Source organism: Oryzias latipes, chromosome 21 (assembly GCF_002234675.1).
Source record: "Oryzias latipes chromosome 21, ASM223467v1".
Classification (NCBI taxonomy): Eukaryota; Metazoa; Chordata; class Actinopteri; order Beloniformes; family Adrianichthyidae; genus Oryzias; species Oryzias latipes.
This window is the reverse complement of record NC_019879.2, coordinates 14,915,321-14,933,353: the sequence shown is the minus strand read 5'-3', so window position 1 is coordinate 14,933,353 and position 18,033 is coordinate 14,915,321. Positions and strand designations below refer to the sequence as shown.

At 41.8% G+C, this 18,033-nt stretch overlaps 1 protein-coding gene across 10 annotated transcripts in view; it reads right to left on the bottom strand.

The window, feature by feature from the left end:
- LOC101158397 (poly(rC)-binding protein 3) overlaps positions 1–18,033 on the bottom strand; it is a 137,210-nt gene that overhangs the window by 53,097 nt on the left and 66,080 nt on the right. For 6 of the 10 annotated variants that reach the window (XM_023950555.1, XM_023950558.1, XM_023950557.1 and 3 more), the window contains exons 1-2: positions 11,096–11,656; positions 10,053–10,631 (exon numbers count right to left, since the gene is read on the bottom strand). The exons of 2 other annotated variants lie outside the window; for them this stretch is intronic. The gene's annotated coding sequence lies outside the window, so the exon portion shown is untranslated. Of the gene's footprint in view, positions 1–10,052; positions 10,632–11,095; positions 11,657–18,033 lie in introns of those variants that run through there. 2 more of the 10 variants (XM_023950554.1, XM_023950556.1) reach the window with 2 other exon arrangements.

Below are 18,033 nucleotides of genomic sequence, written 5' to 3'. Positions count from 1 at the left end.
CCTGGATTGATAACTGTCTGCATTTACTGAAGCCGTGATGTCAGTGATGGAGCAGTGACACCTAGCTACCTTATTGCAAACAAGTTGGTGCAAACATCCAAACCATTTTCAGATGGTGAACTTGTTAAAAAATGCTGAAGGCTACAGAAAGGTTGTATCCCAAAAAGCAGTCGACCTTTGCTAGCATAAGTCTGTCAAAGATTACGATTACAGATACAACATCTCTGAGGAGACTTGGGCGCCAAATGAAGGAATCCAGTCATTTATTTCATTTTCTGTCGCTATTGATGAAAGCACAGACATCACAGATATATACAGCTGTGCATATTTATTAGATGTGTTGAAGCGACGTCAGAGCGAAGTTTCTGGAGTTGATGGACACAACAACTGCTGATGACATAGTCAGCTCTCTAGTTACTGTGCTGGACAATGTTGGAGTGAACTGTAGGGTTGTGCCGATGGACGATATCATCATCCATCGTGATGGGTGACTGACATCCCGATGGAGAGACCACCATCGTGATGCCACGCCCCCGCCACGTTGCGCGTCGACACCATAAGCCACGGTTACATGTACAAAATATCTTGATGGGATCAATGGTCGGATTAGAATCCAACCGTGTACATGGGCCCAGAAAAATGTTTTCAGAATATAAAAACGTTCACTAAAGTCACACTTTCCGTCAGAATAAATCATTCGCACATGCGCAGTAGGGTTTGAAAACCGGAAGAATATAAATTCCGCCGAGCGGCTTTTTTTTCCCAAACTTTATTGAATGTAACAATTCAATACAAAACAATGTTAAACAGTGCCGAGCGGCTATTTACATTGACATGTCAGCTCGGTAAAATACGAGATGATCTTCTAAACGTGCTTTTAATAATGTTACGGTTATTATGAAACACCTGTTCGCTCATCATTTGAATTTTAATCCGTGTGGTCAGTGCTTTTTCTGAACGAAGCCAGGATTAGCAGTATGCTAACAACATTAGCTTTGGGTGGTGCTGCTTGCTGGCTGCACGTAAACATGTAAGAATAACATTAGCCTTTATTTAGTCGGGACACGACTGGAAACACAGGACTGAGCGACATTTCTGCTTTGAAGCTCAAATCGCTCTGTGTGCTGAGGATCCGACCTGTGCTCTGACACACACTTTTAGACCCGGTTCTGAGTTCGGTTGCTTGTACCCCTAGAGCTGCGGGACGGATCGCAGTCTTAAATCTCCCACATACCGCTCATGTAACAAAGCACCCCCCCCCCTTCCCCTCAAACACAAAGCTGTAAGTCCGCGCTCCACCGGTCCACTTCACTAGTGAAATGCGGGAGCGGACTACTTCTTTTCTATTTTGTTTGTAACTTTTTTTGTTAAAGTCACTTCCCTCAGTTTATACTGGATCATCGTGGATTAGTCATTAGTTGGGAAATTAATACCCCCCCCCCCCCCCCCGACGATGTCATCGTCCATCCCGATGGTTGACAGCAAACATCGTCAACGGCCAATTTAAGGGACATCGCCCAACCCTAGTGAACTGGTCATGTGACGTCAGTTTGGTCACTCATGGTGCCCCATTAAAGGTCAGGATGTAGGAAGGTGTTGCCACTGTGTTTTGCACACTTGAATGACAGTAAGTGTGTTGCTGCACAGGATTTGAATCCTGATATTGATGGCCAGGTGAAGTTTCAGGAGAGAAAGGAGGTTAACTCCAAACTCTTATGTTCACAAATGTTTGCAAGTTTAATTTAGTGTAATTTTTTAATGGTTTGGAAATTTACATTTTAGGCAGGTGTTTCATTTTTTTTCCGTTGCCCCTCTTGTGTTTATTATCGGGATTGCTTCAGTGTCAGATGTAAAATATGCAGTCTGTATAAAATTGAATAGACCTTTTTTTTAAGTGAAATTAATTTTATTTAAGATCCATTGGCCTCTGTGAAAGAATGTGCAATAAGAAATGATTAGGCTACCATGTTGGTTGAGGCATGTTTTCCAATTAAGTAAAAAAAAACTAAAACAAAGCTGTTATTTTGCCTTTACGTTACTGGTCCGGCCCACTTGAGATCAGACGGGTTGAATGTGGTCCCCAAACCAAAATTAGTTTGACACCCCTGTTCTAGATGACTCTGTTGTCTCTTACAATGTCTATGTACCTTGGTTTTATCTGACAGGGGCTTCTTTATGTTTTAGTTTCGCCTACTTTCTCCTACTTTTGCCAAACACAGACCCTCCTTCAGGTCTGTACTCTACTGCAGTAGAGTCAATTTAAACATGCAAAATCAGTTGCATATTCAGTATCAAAGAATTTATTTTATGGATCTATATTTAGCGTATTTTATGATTTTTTTAAAGAATTTACTGCCACATGTTTGTCAAACGTGGCACACATTTGGAACATGATTGTGGCTAATACCTTTTTCCACCTATTGGGACACTATTGTGTAATATCTATGTGCCTTCAGGAAGCTTTGCCATACATTTGCTACATCTGGTCAACATAAGTTTTTAAGTTGACCTGTGTAGTTCATAACGAGTTTGGGCCGCTTGAGGTTTACCTCTACTTTGTCTGGCCCAGACAAATGACACCTTTGCTGTAATTCAGCCAAAAGTGGCCCACATCCGTCTGCTATCTGCGATGCAAGCGCATGGTTTACAGTAAAGGTCACATAGCATCCCAACCAGTGGTAATGGGAGTATACAAAGGTATTGAATTACAAAGCATACATACATCCCCAATTTGGTTATTAACTTCTTCATGAAAGTATTGATTACTAATAAAAAAATAATACAAAAAAGAAGAACTGCCATTGCAGCAAAAAAGGAGCAAAAAAAGGAAATGCAAATAAAAAATAAACGCTGCAAATAATAAATGCCATCACAGCAAAAAAGAAAAAAAAAGCGATAAAAAAAAAGAAAAGAAATGCAATCACAAAAAAAGCAACGCATCTAAGAAAACGGCTGCAAATAAAAGATAAAGCCACTTACTTCACTTTCTCATTCGTTTTCTGATTCGTACTCCTGTATTTCTCCTACTTTTCGCAGCGGTGTGTATACTAAAGGCCAATCCACTTCTGGTGTACCATCGGCAAACTAACTGTTGTGGCGTCACTTTCGTGGCTATCCTTTAATTGGCAGCCGTTTTCTTAGATGCATCGCTTTTTTTGGTTTTTAATTGGAGTGGGTCTTTTAAAAAAAGCAAACACATTGAATATGTGATTACTTACATGCATAAAACTATTATTTTTCTTACAAAACACTTTAAAAAAAGACAGACATTTTAGCTAATCTCAAGCGGTTTTGGTTTGATCAATTTTAAACTTTAATAGCGCTAATAAATTAATTGAAGATAAATTAATCTTTTCTTTTCTATTCAGTTCACATCACCTCAATGTAATTTCATATAAAAAAAAATCCAAAGTACAGTTCAGTGTTCTGATAATCGTGTTACACCAAATTATATATTCCTGGATTTGCTGCTTCTTTGTAAAGTCAATGCTGCAGTTTTATTGCATGTTTTAAGATAACAAAAAAGAACAGTTTTCCCCCTGTAGGGTTGTGACAGGAAGCCAGGATCTGCTGACTTAGTCTCTATCACTCTAAAGCAGTCCTGTGTGGAGACAGCCAGCTCAGATTCATCTGCTTTTTTTTTCTTTGCCGAGGAGCATCTACAAAGCTTTGCTGCAAGTATTAAATTGTCAAACATGCACATTTCTGTACAAACACAAACTTACAAACACGCTCAAAGGGTTTAACTACAAAGAGGCAAAACGCAATCACTAATGTATGCATGCAGGCCAAACTGAAATAAAATGTGTGCACTTTCATTTCATTCCTCACCGGAAAACTCAACAAGGCTGCAGCAAGATATGATTTGTCGCAGCAGCACATTAACAGGGTGCCAATCTGACTGCTGTTTCATAGTCTGCTTTCCTGGGTTTGTCACAGAGCATAAACAGAACCATTCTGAGCAAACTCTAAAGATTAATTAACTGTAACGCCAACTGAAAACGTTTTATTTTACGTTTTGTTATCTGCTAACACTCATTTTACTCTTTTACATTAGTCTGCCCCGTGGTGGTCTCAACAAAATATACAGTGAGAATACGACCCATAATAGTTCAAAAGTTACAAAGTTCAAATTCTACAACTTGAAAGATTTGAAAACTCAAATAAATATGGCAAATTTCTATCTAATCAGCTTAAAATTAATAAAGAAAAATCAACAATCACATCTTTCACGGACCAAACAGGAAATGTCTGCTCCATTAAAAATGTGTTTAAAGATTTCTTAATAATGTAAACCTACCCAGGTTAAATGTGGATCAAACCACAAACTTAGTCTCACCACTCTCATCGTCTGAACTTCATGAAGCTCCGTTACTTATGCCTAATAGCAAAGCTCCAGGTCCTGATGGCTTTCCTGCTGAATTTTATAAAGGATTCTGGGAACAGCTGGCACCAACGTTTTATAAAATGGTCACATTTATCAAGGAAAGCCAATCACTACCACCTAACATGAACTCAGCCAACATAATCCTTCTGCTAAGACCAGACAAAGATCCCACAAGTCCTTCAAGCTATCGCCCCATTTCATTAAACAACGCAGACTTAAAAATAATTTCCAAAGCACTAGCACAGAGAATAAAATGTATCTCCATGCAGATGACATATTACTCTTTTTAATTAACTCGTGTTCTTTAAATGAAACAACAACAGTTATTAATGAATTCTCCTCCATATCAGACTACTCAATTAATGGAATAAAACTGTGTTATTAACACTGAACAGACTCTCGATACCAGTCAAATCAGGGAATATCAAAAATCTATTTTTCCCCCAATTTATCAGAACTGGTGCAGCTAAACCACACCCCATTACTGAAAAGCAAACAGGACACAAACATAAAAACCCCCTCCCAGGGTTGCCATTTGGAATAGCCCCCCCCCCCCCCCCCCGGTTTTATTTGCACCATAGACATTTAGGGCCCCTTGGTGGGGAGGGTGATTGGACATCACTGTGAGTAATCGGGAGATGTCCTCTCAGTACCCTACCAGCCAATTTTAACTGCATCCTCTTAGTACACATACCCTTTATCCCTCAAAATATACACTCCAATATAAACACACATACATGCACACACACACACTCTCACACACATGCATTTTGCAAGGAAGGTGGGACCTCGGACCATCTGTCCCCTACCCCATCCCTGGTAGGGGGTACTGGGCCCTTGGCAACGGCGGCCGTGTTCCCTGGGTGCTGGCTTTCTGGGCCCGGCAGCCCTCTCTCCCTGCAGGGAGAGGGATCCCTGAGCTTTCTGGCAGGGTCAAGAGCTTGGGATCACATCGCATCTGACCGGGGGATGTCCGAGTCCCTGCGGTGTGGGTTCTGGTCCTTGCCCCTAAAGCGCTGGGCCTCGCCACATTTCCAACTGTGGGCCAGCCTGGTCGGGCCATGTTTACAACACATATTGTGGACCCCCTCTTCCCCTTGGTGTCCTCCTCCTGGGTGGGGATGGCTGGCCCCAGCCTTGCTCCTTCCTGGACCGATAATGGGCCGGGTGGGTGGCTGCCTGGAGCGCGGGGTGGGTCTCCCTTGGGGGGTCCTGGCTCGTACCTGGGGTTGGGGGATGCCCAGAACTCCTGGGTGGTGATGAGGTGCTCGTCTGGGGCTGTGGGTGCGTTTCTGGGGCGGGGCCCCGCGTTGGGCCCTCCCAGCGCGGCGGGGGGGCTGCTCTCCTGGTTGGGCCGGAGCTGCACTCCCTGCACCTCAACCAGTCATCTAGCAAAGGACTGCAGAACCCTGCTAAAATGCTCAGAGTGCAACAGTGACCGCCACCACACCGCAATGCATGCTAGCACGCTGCCTCAAGTCTCTACAAGGCTTACTCCCCCAACAAACAACGGCGGGGAGGAGAAGCAAACCATCACCAATGCGACTGTAAGTTCACAGTGCACTCAAGTTTGTGGACCTGGGCAAACGGGTAGCTCCTGCTCTAAGATTTGTCTGGTCAGAGTTTATCAACAAGGTCAACGTGAAAAAGCAGCCAACATGTGTGTGATTCTGGATGACCAAAGTAATCGTTCACTGGTCCCCTCAGACTTTTTGAACTGTTTAACCTCAAAAGCCAGTTTATCCAATGCAGATTGAAAACGAGCGCTGGGCTGTGGGAAACGTCCAGATGCAAAACAGAAGGTTTTCAGATTGAATTTCTTGATGGAAAAGTAGTTCTCCCACTACGGTAACTCATTAGCCGCCTTTACATGAGCAAAAGTTATCGGAAACAATGCCTGATTGGAAGAAAAATGCGTCATGTAAAAGCGCCGTTCGGAATACTCTGCCCCGATCAGAATATTCGGTTCAAAATTTCTTTCCGATCAAGATAGGTGGGTTATGCCGATTGTTGATCCGATTGTTGTGCATGTAAATGGTTGATTCCGATCGTGTGTCACTAGTGCTCTTGTTTACGTCATGCATAGACGGTGTTTCGCTGAGAGAAAGCTTTGCAGAGCATACAGGACCGACCAGCTGCTCTGCGGAGCCACCGCGCAAAGCACCTCTCCGCTTTCGCCCCCCTGGCTCTCCCCTCTCTTTCACCCCTCACGAGGGGGATGCAGAGGAGGAGCACTTCGTGCCCACGGACGTTTGGACCCGGCACCCGAGCTCTGCGTTCGGGCTCGGTTGCCAGTGGACCGAGTGAACCTCTCTGAGCAGAGCTGCCGGATTTATTGATTTGTGTTTGAGGGGAGGGTGCTTTGTTACGTGTGCGTTTTGTTGTTTTGTTATGTGTGAGAATTCGGACTGCTAGCCGACCCGCCGCTCTGGATTAGCAGCTGCCGGCTTGAGGAGAACCACCAGCACACACAGCGGCTTTGGGGCGGTGTGTGAACTTTTCAAAGCAGAAATGTCGCTCAGTCCTTAGAAACTGTTCGAAAAATCATGTGGATTTGTGTTTCCAGTTGTGCCCCGACAAAATAAAGGCTGATGTTATTCCCACATATTTACGTTCAGCCAAGATGTAGATTGCAGCTTTTCTCGCATGGATTACATTTTTTGTTCATAGATAGGCTAAATGTTGTGAGCGCTTGTTAGCCTCTCCTAACACGGGCTTCTTCCAGCTCCGTTCTTCTTCCACAAAAAAACCACTGACCATACGGATTAAAAATAAAACGATGAGCAAACAGGCGGTTAATAATATTCATTACATTAATAATTTCTTTCTAAAACCACGTTTAGAAGATTGTCTCGTATATTACCGAGCTGCTGCATAAAATGTATGTGGCAGCTGTTTGTTTACAACGGGACTCATTTCCGCTTACGGTATTTACAACACTACTGCGCATGCCCAAATGATTTATTCTGACCGAAAGTGTGACCCATGTAAACGTTTGTTCTAATAGGAAAAAGGTTTTCTGTGCCCACGGTTGAATTTTAACCTGACCATTGATCCGATCAAGATATTTTGCCCATGTAACCCCGGCTACTGAATGCAATGAGATACTGAATGACCGCTCAGAAATCCCCACGCCAGAGGCTGCCTGCTGTCACCCACACCTGGAAAAGATATCAACGTACATACCAGATCTTGACCCCAAAGCAGAAATCCTGATCTTTATGGGAAGGGACATTTTGAGAGTCCGCCAGCAAGTAAACGGCCCCCACAATGCTCCTTTCGCCCAGAGACTGGATCTAGGATGGGTTTTGATTGGAGATGTTTGTCTGGGAAACTCGCATAAACCAATCATAAGCACATACAGAACCAATGTTTTGGAAAACGGACGCCCATCTCTATCTACATCCTGCAACAGCTCTATCAGGCTGACTGAAAATGCCTGCCAAGGCGGGAAGGAATGGAGAAAACTCAACAATGCATCAATTGTAACTTTAAAAAAGAGCGTTTTCAACGACACAGTTTCGGACAACAAACCCGACCCATCAATAGAAGACACAGTCTTCTTGCAGTTAATGGATGCAGATATGTTCAAGGATGGCACCCCTTCCTTTCCGACCACAGCACCAGCTTCTCTCTAAAAAACGTTAGTACGCCCTGTCTCGAGTTTTTTCACTGCAAAAAACTTTAGAAAGAAAACCAAAGGTCAAAGATCAGTTTTTTGAGTTTATAGATAAGATGTTTCAGAACAATCACGCAGAGGTTGCTCCACCACTGGGAGAAAATGAGGAGTGCTGGTATCTGCCGACTTTCTGAGTTTTTCACTCACAGAAACCAGATAACATACATGTGGTGTTTGACTCCAGCCCAAAGCATTCAGGGATGTCTCTTAACAATGCTCTCTTCAAAGCCCCAGATCACAACTCTCTTGTGGGGGTCTTGGTCTGTTTTCGCAAAGAGCAAGTGACTGCAGTTGCAGATATTCAGCAGATCTTCCACTGCTTCTTTGTTCGCAGTGATCACCGGAACTACCTCAGATTTTTGTGGCACAGAGACAATGATATGTCCGAAGAGATCATTGACGATAGAATGCGGGTGCATGTGTTCGTGAACAGCCCATCTCCCTCTGTGGTCATCTACGGACTAAGGAAAGCCATCCAAGAAGGTGCACACAAACACGGACCCGATACAGTTAAGTTTGTTGAGCACCATTTTTATTCAATTCAATTCAATTCAATTTCACTTGTATAGCCCAAATTCACAACAACAGTCGTCTCAATGGGTTTTCGTATAGGTAATTGAAAAAGTTAAACATAATATCAAAAGGATCATGAATACATAGAATTCAATAAGAAAATACTAAATTGATGCTGCTCTTGAGGGAAGAAAACTTTATGCAAAAACTACAACCTGAAATTGACATTTTAAGAGAAGGTCAGAAATTACACATCAGGAAAATTATTAAAGTTGATTTAAATTAATGATTTCAAGCATTGTAGTCAAAGCAATAAATAATTTAAACATTTATCAAACTCATTACAGAAATGATGAAATGCATTGATTAAAAAGACAGAAAATAAAACAAAAACGTCACTTAAATCACATTTGCTTAATTCAATACAGTGATCTTTAACTAAAGTCATGTAGAGATTGATTCATTGCTTGAAAAGGATCTGGAAGAACAGAGCTTATATAATACAAAATCAAATGAAATCAAAATAAGACTATATGTAAGAATCATCATGATTCCATAAGGCACTGTACACAAAAAAATAAACAAAAGCTTTTGTAACATGACAATCTGAAAATAGGATCACATTTATTCACCCCTCCCTCCACCTAACCAGTTTTACCAACATAACTCTCAGCTTGTGCTGGATGGTCAGCACCTTTCAGGACACGTCCAGGAATTCCATCCGACCCAGCTGCTTACCTAGTATTCACCCTCTGGAACTCTTTCCTGATGTCATGCTCTCACAGTTAGCACTCGTAACTCTCCACCAGGTTGTGTCTTTGTTATTGGGCAGTTTTTCAACTACAGCTCAGAACATCTCCATAACAATGACACAACCTGCTGGAAAGAATCCCCTTCTTGCCAATGCAACTTAAGAGCAAAGATTCAGTTCAATTTTATTTATATAGTCCTATGTCACAACAAAAGTCGTCTCCATGGGCTTCATACCGGCAATTGTACAAGAACATGAAATCATAATACATTAGGTATTGGCTAAACTAAACAGACTAAACTAAACTGGGCATCCCTGCCATTAGATCCCTCTTACACAGTAAGGAAAACTCCTTTAAAAAAATAAATAAAAAAAGACTCCTCCCCCAGGACGGAAAGGCGATGTTCCAGAACTCTTAGAGAAGAATTACATTTTCTAGCTCAACAACTGCATTTTTAAAGTCCAGCAGATTGGCGTCATCCAGATGAAATAGGGGACGGCTGTGGGCCCGAGACGAGTCAGAGGCGAGGTCCACGGTCAGGTACAGGAGCACAGATGAGCTGGAGTGCAATATTTTAGGAGACTATGTGCTTTACCTCACAACATTGCTTTGGCATGACTTTCTGGTTAAGTTATATTACCCACACAGCTGGAGTATTAACCAGCACACTGTCACTGGTACTATTTAGTGAATAAAACATTATCCATCATAAAGTACCTACATTCCAAACTTTGAAGAACTGTGGGTCCTCCTCACGTTTGTATATGGGAAGCCAGTACAGGACAGGAATTAACATCAGCAGTCTGTTCTTGCTGAACAGAGACAAATACAAATTAATATGGCAAACATATTTCAAATGACTGCACCCTTTGGTCTGGCTCAGATCAGTTCATTTAGTCTTTTTAATTATCTTAAAATTGTACAGTTATTTCAAAAATACACCAAACATAAGATGACATTACATTCATATTTACAAATGCATTGGGATCAACGTTGATGTTTTTTTCTCCAGTGAAGCAAACATTTACAGTCATTCACTGAATTAGAAACGCTCAGTGATTAATATGAACCGATCCAAGTCAGCCCCTTCTTTTAGCTATACTAATGCATAATGTTGATCATGCCATGCAGTTATACCTCACCTGTTTATCATAGAGGTGCAGAATGTCGCATAGAGCCTTCCGGTTCATGCTGCCTTCTGTCTCAAAAAGATCAGCATCCGTGGCGTCTGTCTGTCCAGGTCAAAATAAAACTGTTTTCGCAGGTTGACATTTGTGATGCGATGAAACTCAGCTCACATCTACAAAAAAAAAAAAAATAATAAAATGTTAAACACAATTTAAAGCTTTTTCAAGCTACTGGTAGCTTGGAAAAACTGCTGCATTTTACAATAGCCTCAATACTCTGTCCACAATATGTAATCTAGGATGCATATTAATATTTTATGGATGTTTTAGGAAGAGACAAAACTGTTATATTAAAATATTTGATATTGTGAAACACAAATCACAACCAAACCAGGGGCCAAAATACCGTTTTTTGAGTCTTAAGCAAACTATATCATACATTTAGTACTTTAACTCGAGCCCAATTCAGGACAAAGTTATAACTGCTACATAACATTAACTTAGGTTGGACATTTTTACTTATTCATAATTAATTTAATTTGTCAATAAGGTCAAATGTTCTCCAGGAGGATTCATTGGACTGAGAGCTGCCCGTGTCTTAAATATTGCAGCCATGTTAACTACAATCCAAACTTACCTCCGCTCTTATTTTTCAAACGCACCGCCGGTTCACTAAAAATAAGATACGAGAACAAGTTAGCGTAAGGCAGCTAGCTTAGCCCACATTTGCATTTATTAGGTTACTACGTGAAATACAAGTTACAGAAAAACATAACGATTACCAAATCACAGAGCCTGTGGTAAAATGTAGTAGAAAAAAAGGCAATTCCCACCGAGTCGTATATGTGGCTGTGGCAGCCGCTCTGCCAGGGCTAGCTAGCGGTTAGCTAGTAGTAACGGTTAGCTAGTAGTAACGGTTAGATAATTTAAAATGTGCGCCAACCAACTCGGTAAACGTAAAACTTGAAACTTTGCCCCAACAACTTCTTTTAACCACAAGCAATAATTCTCTGATGACATGATACTGCAAAACATACATAATTGTTTAATTCAGAACAAATATTATTCGAAGATACATACAAACTCGTGGAGCACGTCATGAATACAAAGGATATACTAGAAGGAACATCAAAAGAAGCAACAAATATATAATACAGAGGCGAAAGTCATAAAATATAATAAAAAATAAAATAATACGACTTACCTAGATGTATGTGCGTTATCAACTTGGGCCAGTTGACACTCGCATCAGACCTCCGCCATCTTGAAGACTTCTGTGGCTGAGTTCACGTTCATGGGCGTACGTTATGACGTCATCACGTCTCATTACTCATAAGTTTTGACTCCAAGGTTTCATTTACTCAAAATGTTTCAGTCCAATAAAGATATAACTGTGGCAAAAGTTGAATCGGCTTATAGGTTTTAAGCTGACTCAACTTGTTTGTTACTTTTGAGTTCAGTGATTATAAAACTTTTGAGCTCATTGGACTATTCGGGTTTACAGTGTACATCTCCAAAGCTCCCAAAAAAACTCAAATTTCTCACAAAAAACTCTATCTAGTAGAAGCTTCACATTAAAATGCCAGTATGAACTTCCTTTTGTAGAAGATCCAAGGTGTAATTCTAGGGTTATCATATGATGATCACTAAACACAACTGGATAAATGGAACATCCATAAACCCTGTTTCTAAAACTGTCTGTGATATAAAATATGTCCAGTCTAGCGAGGCTCAATTTCCCACCCACATTCCTGGCCCACGTGTATTGTCTGGTTTGGGGATTATTAAGCCGCCACACGTCAACCAAAGAAGAGTCAGAAACAATCTTTGATAAAACCGAGGATGACTGGAAATGAGGTTCTGCGCCCGTTCTATCTAAAGTAAAATCTAACGTGCAGTTCCAGTCACCGCCCATCACTATAACATCCCCTGGATCACAGTTTTTCAAAAAAACCTCTAAAGTGAGGAAAAAAGGGATTCTGTGAGCACCTTCTGCAGGTGCATAAAAGTTAATCAAACAAAAATTAAACCCGTTCAGTTCAACCCTCACAGCAAGGAACCTGCCTGCGGCCACCTCACTAACGGATAAGATATTAAAACTCAGCCTAGGTGAGAAAACAATTGTCACCCCAGCAGAGAAAACTGTACCGTGAGAAAAGAAAGACTGACCCCTCCACCACAGAGCCCATTCTGCTTCAGTTGTTACATCACTATGTGTCTCCTGAAAAAACAAAATATCCAAAGCTTTATCTTCAAAAATATCTTTAATAATTGCCCTCTTTTCCGCATCCCTCCCACCATTAATGTTTAAAGAGCCTGCCTTAAATGTAAATATAGAGTGAAGAAGGAAAAACGAAGGAAATAACAGGAAAAGGATCATCCACGCACACACAGTCATAACTACATCAGTGTTTCACCCTTTTTCTTCATTTTCAACCTTCTGGAGCTTTTACCCTTCAAAGTGTTACGCCCCCTTTGTGTCTAGGGGCACCGAGGCGGCATAACATAAAAAAAGTAAAGTTTTGGCTAATAATTTAACTGTAACAAAAACACCAAATGAATGTCTCCATAAAAATATGACAAAATTATTTACAAATAAACAACCAACAAGAACTAAAAGTGAAGCTAAAAGGCTTCAGGGTGAACCCAGGCCAAAATAACAAACAAAACCCCAACTAACTGAAACATATAATCTTACCTGTACAAAGGAAAAGGAAAATAAAGACAAAAACTAACCTCCTTAACCTAACAAAAACAGGAGAAAACATGTACTAAAGAAAATGGCAGTTCACCCCTACAGCTTCACTTAACAAATAACTATAAACCAAAAGACTAATCTACGGAGCCCGTGTCCTGACATTAAGATATAAAAATATATCTTGTTCCCACAGATTAATATCTTGTTCCCACAGGTTATTATGTCGTTCGCACGAAATACTATTGCGTTCCCTCAAAATACTATTCCGTTCCCTCGAAATGATTAACTCGTGCGAACGCAATAATTATGTCGTTCGAACGCAGTAATTATTCACGTCATAAGTCATACACGCGGATATGCTCTCTGTACGCCGGCAAAACTAAGCCGCTTTCAGCGGTAACTTCCGTGTCTCTGTGACCCATATTCGTTCAAAAAAGGAACATGAAAAACAAAAATTATCACTTTATTACTGTCTCAATGAATATAAGAAAAATATCAAAAGATTTATGATAACTAGGCTGCTTTGTCATACGATAGCTCCTGCTAGGCTACTACTAGCTCCGCCGCAGAGCTCTTTGATGTATGCCGGCATTTGGACAACTGGCTGGTCGGTTGACAGACAGCTGATATTGTAGTTTAGGGTCGAATAGGAATAATAATATTCAGGACTTTTCTTTTATTAACTTTAGCAGTCAGTCGCTTTACATTCGAAGGCTATCAGGATACATGCTAACTGACTAGCCGATCATTGATCCTGTTATTAATTTACGTCATAGATTTACAGCAGATACCTTCACATTTCTGTCTGTGTGTGTCTCATTACATTGCATTGAAGACACGCAGGATGTTTAGAGAACAGATTTATTTATTTTAAAAAGCACAAAAGCATCCATCGTATTCACATTCACATCATGATCTGGTACGCCCTCCGGTCATCTTGCTGCAAAAGCCGCTTCCTGCCGCTACTTCCGTGTCTCTGTGAGCATTCAATAGTGGTAAAAATAAAAGCAAGAATGGTCGATCTGTTATTGTCTCGATGAAAATCTGAAAAATATCATATTAAGCTGGGTGCTAAAGCCTAAAGCACTTACCTTTAGCTCGTAGCATAACAACAATAGCAGTACGTCATGTTTCCCAGAATGCTTTGCTGCCAATCATTGGCCAATCACCGTGTCCCTGTGACCAAGGTCTAACAACAAGACCAATGATTGGCCGCAAAGCATTCTGGGAAACGTGACGTACTGCTATTGTTGTTATGCTACAAGCTAAAGGTAAGTGCTTTAGGCGAAGCAGCCAGCTTAATATGATATTTTTCAGATTTTCATCGAGACAATAACAGATCGACCATTCTTGCTTTTATTTTTACAACTATTGAATGCTCACAGAGACACGGAAGTAGCGGCAGGAAGCGGCTTTTGCAGCAAGATGACTGAGGGCGTACCACAGATCATCATCATGTGAATGAACGTGAATATGATGGATGCTTTGTGCTTTTTGAAATAAATAAATCTGTTCTCTAAACATCCTCCGTGTCTTCAATGCAATGTAATGAGACACACACAGACAGAAATGTGAAGGTATCTGCTGTAAATCTATGACGTAAATTAATAACAGGATCATCAATGATCGGCTAGTCAGTTTGCATGTATCCTTATATAGCCTTCGAATGTAAAGCGACTGACTGCTAAAGTTAATAAAAGACAAGTCCTGAATATTATTATTCCTATTTGACCCTAAACTACAATATCAGCTGTCTGTCAACCGACCAGCCAGTTGCCCAAATGCCGGCATACATCAAAGAGCTCTGCGGCGGAGCTAGTAGTAGCCTAGCAGGAGCTATCGTATGACAAAGCAGCCTAGTTATCATAAATCTATTGATATTTTTCTTATATTCATTGAGACGGTAATAAAGTGATCATTTTTGTTTTTCATGTTCCTTTTTTGAACGAATATGGGTCACAGAGACACGGAAGTTACCGCTGAAAGCGGCTTAATTTTGCCGGCGTACAGAGAGCATATCAGCGTGTATGACTTATGACGTGAATAATTACTGCGTTCGAACGGATTAATTATTGCGTTCGAACGACATAATTATTGCGTTCGCACGAGTTAATCATTTCGAGGGAACGGAATAGTATTTTGAGGGAACGCAATAGTATCTTGTGGGAACGCAATGGTATCTTGTGGGAACGGAATAGTATCTTGTGGGAACGGAATAGTATTTCGTGCGAACGACATAATAACCTGTGGGAACAAGATATTAATCTGTGGGAACAGGATATACTTTTATATCTTAATGTCAGGACACGGGCTCAGTACTAATCAGAGTGGGCACAGACAAAACTACAAAGGACTACGAATACAAAATACAAAAGTGCAACACACAACTAAACAAGAGGTGAAATCAAAAACAAAATGGAGAAGAGTGCCAAGCTGCAGTGGAGACTGTTGCAGCAAGGCTCCCTTCCCACAGTGTGGAGGTCCATGGGGTGATTTAAGGCTGCCTCCTCCAGCTTTGGTCCAATTGGAGGCCACACCTTCATGAACCACACCTGCAAATAATAACAAACTAGCAGAAACAAAGATGCACAAAAACACAGAAGTCCCACTCTGATACAAAAATACACAAAACACAGAACAAACAAACAAAACAAAATCAAATACGGCCACAGCCGTAACAAAAGCCTTCAACTGTTTACGAACGGTAGTGACATGTTTCTTTAATCGAAACCGTTTCTTTTCGTCAAGTATATTAAAGTCAACCAATCTTTGCAAAGTTAGTGACGTCAGAATGAACTTCTCCAAATCTGGAAAATAATCAGCCACTTTAACTGGTCTACCAAAGGAATCATCTAGGAAGTGATTGATTTCCTCAAGTGAATAAATGTCATCAGACGATATCATCAGTGACAGCAGACTGTCCATCTGCACACACAACCCCTTCATCAGTCACCCCTGTGCCCATTTTATCACCACTAGAACGGTCAGAAATACCGCCAACATTCTCTATACTGACACTTACACCACCTTCAGACTCCTCCTGAAGCTCTGAGGCAGGAGCAACAGTAATGTCACTAACATTAACCTCACCATTGCTGCTCTGAACAGCTTCAGAGCTGCAACCTTCACCAGGATCTGTACCAGTTAGAAGGGAAGGGCCCCCCACACCCACAGAGTCTGCAGCGGCGAGCCCCTGCTCCACCTGAGCGGCCGGAGCGGCCTCATCAGGCTGCTCGTCAGCCGCCCTGCGAGGGCAGGCGGCGCGCTTATGCCCAGCGTTTCCGCACCCAAAGCACTTCAGGCTACCCGTGCTGGCTTAGATCAAATAATTGCCATCCCCGTGCTTCACGCGGAAGGACACGTCCAGAGTCTGAGCAGAAGAGCTCAGAAACATGAAAACCTGTCTACGGAAAGACTGAACATACTTCAGTTTCTCACTCCTGCACCCTAAACCTACAGTTCGGAAACCGCTAGCAAACTTTCCATAACGCTGCAGCTCTTTCTCCAGAGCGTCGTTGGGAATGAACGGGGGAACACCCGAAACAATGACCCGCGTCGACGGCACCGCGAGCGGGGACACCTGCAGGAACTCCCCGCCCACAGTGATGCCACCCGCGATCAAGTCAGACACCAAACGCTCCTCCGTCAAAAAAACAATCACTCCTTTGTTCATCCGAGAAGCATAAGTGATGTTTGCGTGACCAACTAAGTCTCCCACGGCAAGAAGAACTGTCTCCACAGACACCTGCGGGTCGGGTTGGAAGCAGGACCCATGCCTCAGGGACAAAGACGGCGTCTGCCGCGAGGCGGGTGAACCACGGATCCCCCAAAACCACCAGTGAAAGTCGTTAAAAATCAGTAAATAACTCCAAATAGAAAACAAAAAAAAGGAGCACTGAAACGCACAAACTTTCTGTCAAACTCTCAAACTCACTCACCCACACCGTCCATGCTGCCGCCACTACCAATCTCCCAGCATGCAGTGCAAGAAAGAAAGAAAGAAAGAAAGAAAGAAAGAAAGAAAGAAAGAAAGAAAGAAAGAAAGAGTTTTGAGTTTCAAAACACCTTTAATGACCAATCATCAATCAACAAATAAAATATTCACATCAAAAAATTAAAGAAAAACACAAAAACAAAGAAACAAACTCAAAAATTTACCACTAAAGAGTCATCCTTGACGAAACACAAAACATTTTGTACAGCCCAAATATTTTCAAAAACATCAAGTGCATGTGTGAGCCTATAAAAACCAAATTCGACGTTCAACCTTGCCACCAAAAGTCTTTTAAAAAGAAACAGGACATCGTCAGACCCAACTCCCCGTATCCGATTTTTCCTCGTCAACCATACCGCCAACTTGGCTTCACCGGAAAGAAAATTTAACAAAACATGGACTCTCCGCTTTCTGGCCAAATATTTTGGCCCATAAATGAAACACACAGATGAAAACTGTTCTCCCAGCCCCTCAAAAAAAGAACGAAGAAGAGAAAAAAGTCCAGTCAGACGTTGACACTGCAAAAAAAGATGTTCCACAGTTTCTGCAACAGAACAGAACGGACACCCATCCCCCGCGCCAGGATTAAGGTGCACCAGATATCTGTTCGTGGCTATGATCCCGTGTACGACCCTCCACTGGAGGTCACCTACCCGTTTCTCAACAGGAGCTTTGTACAGGGATCTCCAACAGCCCCTCGGGGAAGACCCCGTGCCAAACAACTCAGCCCACCTCGACACTCTGACGTCCATCAAGGAGAACAAGTTCAAAACTTTAACACATAAAAGATATAAAGCCTTCTTCCCAATCGTTTCAAAAGTTCCTATTTGAGGAGTAGTCCAGGACAGGAGTTTAGTTCCGTCCTCCTGCCATCCCTCGCAGG